This window comes from Hippopotamus amphibius, chromosome 11 (genome assembly GCF_030028045.1).
Source record: "Hippopotamus amphibius kiboko isolate mHipAmp2 chromosome 11, mHipAmp2.hap2, whole genome shotgun sequence".
NCBI classification, from domain to species: Eukaryota; Metazoa; Chordata; class Mammalia; order Artiodactyla; family Hippopotamidae; genus Hippopotamus; species Hippopotamus amphibius.
Genome location: NC_080196.1, coordinates 66,763,490 through 66,769,189, shown reverse-complemented (window position 1 = coordinate 66,769,189; position 5,700 = coordinate 66,763,490). Strand labels below are relative to the sequence as shown.

At 41.2% G+C, this 5,700-nt stretch overlaps 1 long non-coding RNA gene across 1 annotated transcript; it reads left to right on the top strand.

Annotated features, from left to right (window-relative positions):
* The first annotated feature begins 766 nt into the window (after positions 1-766).
* LOC130832047 (uncharacterized) lies at positions 767-3,880 on the top strand. Its single transcript, XR_009048174.1, has 3 exons — positions 767-802; positions 1,584-1,657; positions 3,754-3,880. It is a non-coding gene; the product is annotated as an uncharacterized LOC130832047 (long non-coding RNA).
* Positions 3,881-5,700: the final 1,820 nt, after the last annotated feature.

Genomic DNA, 5,700 nt, shown 5'->3' with positions numbered 1-5,700 from the left:
GAGTCTTTGTTTCTCCCAGTCCTGTGGAGGTCCTGCAATCAAATCCCACTGGCTTTCAAAATCTGATTCTCTGGGGATTCCTCCTCCCGTTGCTGGACCCCCAGGTTAGGAAGCCTGACATTGGGCTCAGAACCCTCAGGACTTCTGCGGTATAACTGTTCTCCAGCTTGTGAGTCACACACCCAACATTTATGGGATTTGATTTTAATGCGATTGCGCCCCTCCTACCGTCTCATTGCGGCTTCTCCTTTGTCTCTGAATGTGGGGTGTTTTTTTTTTGCTGAGTTCCAGTGTCTTTCTGTCAATGATTGTTCAGTAGTCAGTTGTAATTCTGTTGCTTTTGCAAGAGGGAGCGAACACACGTCCTCCTACTCCGCCATCTTGATTCTTCTCCCAGAGTAAAGTTTTAAATGCACAAAATAAAATATGTAGAATTACAAAGGAAACCAACTGTATTAAAATACAGTTAGCAAAACTAATACATTTGTGACACAGTAATACACGTCTACTGTGTTAAATGACAAGATCTAGCTGTGGGCCAATAACTACCGTGACTCAAATCAGCAATGAGTATAAAGAATATTTTGAAATATCAAGAGACTGTGACCTGATATGAAAATAGTTATTATTTTTATTGATGACAAAATCACAGGTAACACTAGGCTTTGTAGCCTATTTTTGCAATGGAGGGAAATGATACATTTTAAGTAGAGGTGAATGATATTAAGATAATTATAATATTTCCTCTATTTAATTCACAGGAAGCCTGAATTCTATCCATGGCTATGGATCTCAAGTTAAGGTCAGTGGAAGTTGAGGGATGCCCCACCATCACAAATTGTTATGTGGGATGATTACAGACACCAAAAAACTCTTAAACCTGAGAGATTCTGAGGCTGTCTCTGATCTCTAGGCTCCCAGAACAAATACCCTTAACTCTCATGATACCACATCAGTTACATAGAAAGTAAGTTCCCTGGGGTATTTGATATGTTCACAGTAATTTCCAATCTGCAGATCAAGGCCAGAGCTATGACTCTGAAGTGTGCTGTCCATTCTCTGGGCAAATGACACCCCAGACAGCTCTGCTGAAGTACCCTCCCTTAGAAAATTTTAATTTCTTCCAAAATGTATTTCATCTTTAGCTCTCAGATTCACATTTCACACCGAACCACCACTAAACCCCCTTCCCATCCATCCATTCATCCAGTTGTCCATCCAAACATTTAACCACACACTTAATAAGGATACCATGATGTAAAGGTATGACTATGAACTTATCTCTCTTTTCAAATTCTCCCTTGTTCATAAACTCATACTGGAAAATATCTACATTAGTGCAAAAGATAATCTATGATAGAGTCATCCTCAGAAATTTTTAGGATAGTTAAAGCAATTCAAGTCACTTCACTATGCAGGGCTAGTTTTAAGGCCAGTTTGTGAGATATGTAGGTTATTCTTGGCTCATGGTCCTCAGGCCTGAAATGTCTACTGCTGGTAGTAAATTCCCTAAGCCCACATGTAAGATGACACTTATTTCTGTGATAGCTCATTATTTCTCTTTTTCCTTTCTCCTCTCTCAGATGAAGATGCAGCAGTAGCCTGTATGTCCTGTCTGCTTTGTCTGAAACCAACGATGACTTCATCTGCTGCCTCTGTGAGATGTTGTTCTTTTGTGTCCCAGGCCCATTCATAACCCTTCAGAACTCTCATTAGGGGAGCCAGCTCCATGAAAACACTGACCAGAGGCTTAAATTATGACACTTGAAGCAAATATTGTTCTTTCCCTTTTATTCTTACCCAAACCCACAGTGAATCACATCTCACCTCCTCCATGCACAGTTCCTTCTTCTGACCACTTAGAGCAAAGTCAACAACTTGAGGGCATGTTGTTGCCCACAACAACACCTGTCACAGCAAAGTCCTCGGTCATAGAACAGCTGAGCATTATTTATCTACAGCGGAAAGTTCCCACAATGTACGTATGAGTATCAGCTGCTGCTGCTTCTCACCACCATGGCGGGGGCTTGAAAATCCAGTGCTCATGGCACTACCGCTGTGACTCTCCTCCCCATCTGAGGGCATAGTTTGTAGTTCAGAATAATGAGGCTCCCCCTTACCTTCTTAGCCCACCGGGCACTTTGGAGACCAGGTAAACCGTGTCAAAATCAGGCTTTCTGTAGTCTTCTCCTCTCGGATTGCCCTAAGAGCCCATTTCTCTTTTTAAATTGGCTTCCTAAATCCAGATGTAGACTATAAGCAAGCATTTCACTGCTAGACCTTGGCACTTGGTGCATACCCCCCTTTTTTTTTTATAACAATCATCAGATTGAATCCTTATCGCTGATTTAAATGCCCCTGTAAACTATTTAAGAGCAGGGTTCATGTCATTTTTTCTATATTTCCATCATCTAGCAGTGTCTGCCTGTGGCTCTTTATAAATATTTTGGAATGAATGCATGAATATATTAATTAAAGAATAGTTTAGTTTTTAATTATCTCCTTTCTTCATGAACTCCCTTACATATACATCTTTGGATCATACCCTAGTTTGGGGTATATTCCAGGCACTAACTTTATCTATATACTTTCTAAAACATGCTAATCATGCCCATTTATTTTATTATTTCTATTTTATACATAAGAAAGTTGAGACTCAGAGAATTTCTTTCCCATGCTCAGGTAGCTAATAAACAGCTGAAGTTCTTGGTGAAGAGTCTAAACCCCAGTCTTTTTGAGTCTCGTTCTTTCTCCCGCTGTAAGGCAACTGTTCTCAAAGTGAGGTCCACAGAGCCCTGAGTGTCCCTGAGACCCTTTTATGGCTCCACAGGTCAAACTATTTTCATAAAATAATAACATTTTGGCCTTTTTTTTTTAGATGATGTTGACAATGCACCTTGACACAAAGGCAGTGGCACCGTAGTCATTGTATGCTTTACTGCCAGGCACTTGCAGTGAAAACAACAAAACAGTCTACCTTTAAAATGTCCCGATGAAGCTATAAAAAGTAATTTTGTTAAATCTAGACCCTGAGTGCACATCTTTTTAATATTATATGTGACAAAATGGAAAGTTCACACAGAGCGCTTCTGCTGCATTCCAAAATATGATCCTTGTCTTGAGGAATACTATTGGTGTGATTTTTGAGATCTGAGCTGAACTAGTTTTTTTCTTGGGACACCATATTTACTTACAGAACAACTGACAGACAAAACTATGGTTATTAGGTATCTGACAGATTTTTTTTGGCAAATGAAGGGAATGAGCCTAAAATGTCCAGGAAACCAGCTAGCAGTATTTATTGTCAATGATAAAAATGGAGCTTTCAAGAGAAAGAATTGTGGAAAACTTGTGTCTGCCTCAACTCCCTCCCACCCTCTCTATCCCAGCCCTCTAAGTCATCACTCATCTTCGAGTTGATCACCCTGTGTTATGCAGCAGCCAGGGGGAAGGGGAAAAGCTCAAATGGTAGAGCACTTGCTTTACAATGAGTTTTAAATTGTTATTTTAAAATGAATTACATTCATTTAAAATTTTTTCTCAGTTGTAATTTTTTTTTTTGTCTCACCACGTGTATTATGGGATTTAAATTCCCCAATCTGGGATTGAACCTGGGCCCTCAGCAGTGAGAGCACAGATTCCTAACCACTGGACCACTGGGGAGTTTCCTCAGTTTTAGTTTTTAATAAGGTCAATATTGATAGATAACTCAGAACAATAAAATTTCTTTGGGGGCCCTCAATCATTTTTCAGAATGAAAATGGGTTTCAAGAGAAAAAGTTAGGGGACATCTGTGGAGGAAACCACATGTGACAAGAAGGACCAGGAGCCAGACACACCCGGCTGAGTGCCTCAGAGATCTCTTCTATTCACAGTCGACCACAGTGAAGCAAATCATAAAATCAAGCTTTTCTTTCTCTGTAATTTTTGTGGTTAAAGTGGCCCAGGCTGAATGTTATTGTGAGTTAATAGCTGGAGCCCAGAAAACAGAAGGAAGAAACACGACAAGGGACTTCATAGGTGGTGCAGTGGTAAAGAATCAGCCTGCGAATGCAGGGGACACAGGTTTGATCCCTGCTCCAGGGAGATCCCACATGCTGCAAAGCAACTAAGCCTGTGCACCACAACTACTGAGCCCGTGTGCCACAACCACCAAAGCCCACATGCCTAGAGCCTGTGCTCCTGCAACAAGAGAAGCCACCACAATGAGGAGCCCACACACCACAATGTAGAGTAGCCCCTGCTTGCCGCAACTAGAGAAAGCGTGTGTGCAGCAACAAAGACCCAACACAGCCAATAAAAAAATAAATCCAAAAAAAAAAAAAAGACTACAAGCCTCTCAAATTTCCTTTGCTTCTGTCCAGCAAGTGTTCTCCCGCCAGAAGCAGCAAAGGCTTAAGCAGCACCACTGACGCTCAGACACTTGAACAACCCAACGTAGCAGAGTCAAATTCATCCTCCAATGCACCAGACCTTATTTACCTCTTGCTTTCTTTCTGTTGTTGCACAGCAGGTAGTGTCATTTACGTATTCTTTGTAAAGTAGTTGTCATTTTAGACCGTGTCTCGGTGGCTTACCTCCACATGACGTTGTAAAACAAAATGAAACAAAAAGCCAACGCAGGGGAAAACAGGCTGGATGACGCACATTGTATTGGGCACATGGAAGGTGCCACCTGCTAGTTGTTAAACCAGATTAACTGCACTTTAGTGATTGTATCTCAGGGCCTATAACAGTGTCACCTTAGCTGGCCCAAACGGCCAATGATCCATGCTCTGAACTTACATGTTTTTGAGAAAAAGCACTCATGTGATTGCTTGAGATGTGAGCTGAATGAGCTGCTTTTCTCATTCCATAAAAAACCCCACCGTATTTACTTAAAGAACAACTGACAAATAGTTATTGGGTATCTGGGAGGAATTTTCTTCAAAATGAACGGAGTGAGCTTACACTGAATACATTCGTATTGATGCCTGACTTTTTAAACTATGTTAGTGTTGGGCATATACAACCCCACCCTCGGGAAAGACTCTTTATGTCACTTTGCACGTAAGTCTGATTTGGCCCCACCAAACCGTGAAGCATTGATGTGTACACAGGAGGCCCATAACAATAGATCACAACAAAGCCCTACATTTCTTCCCAGTGGGAAATGTTAGTTCTTATTGGGCAAAAACATACAGGACAAAAAAACGTGGTTTTGTTGGCCTCTGTGCCCATAAAGAAATGCTATATGCCTAGCAATGTTGGGGTAGGCTTACAGAAATTAGAGCACTTTCTAGATAATGATTTTCAATAGTTCTTTCCCATTTCTTCCAACAAATGTTTACCAAGGACCATTAAATGCCAAGTACTGGAGTTACAAATTCCAGTGAGACTGGTTTCCGTTAGTTACTTGGGAGAGGAAGATTTGTAAATAATAACTATAATTTTGGATAATGAGTGCCACACATAAGTGCAACTGAAGTACGAAGAAGGAGTGATTAATCCCTTCTTCCAGGTGCTTGTGGGCCTGAGCTACAGGGGTGTAAACTGGACTGGAGTTTGAGGGCATTAAAACTCTTGAATGGTCTCATGAAGTAGACGTACAGGTATCAACTTAGGAGCCATGTCAGATGGGGCCATTTCCATCATAGTGTCAGTGGATACCCACTCTGGACCTGCTTGAGCTGTGGGTGAATTCATAACGGCATTAAGCCA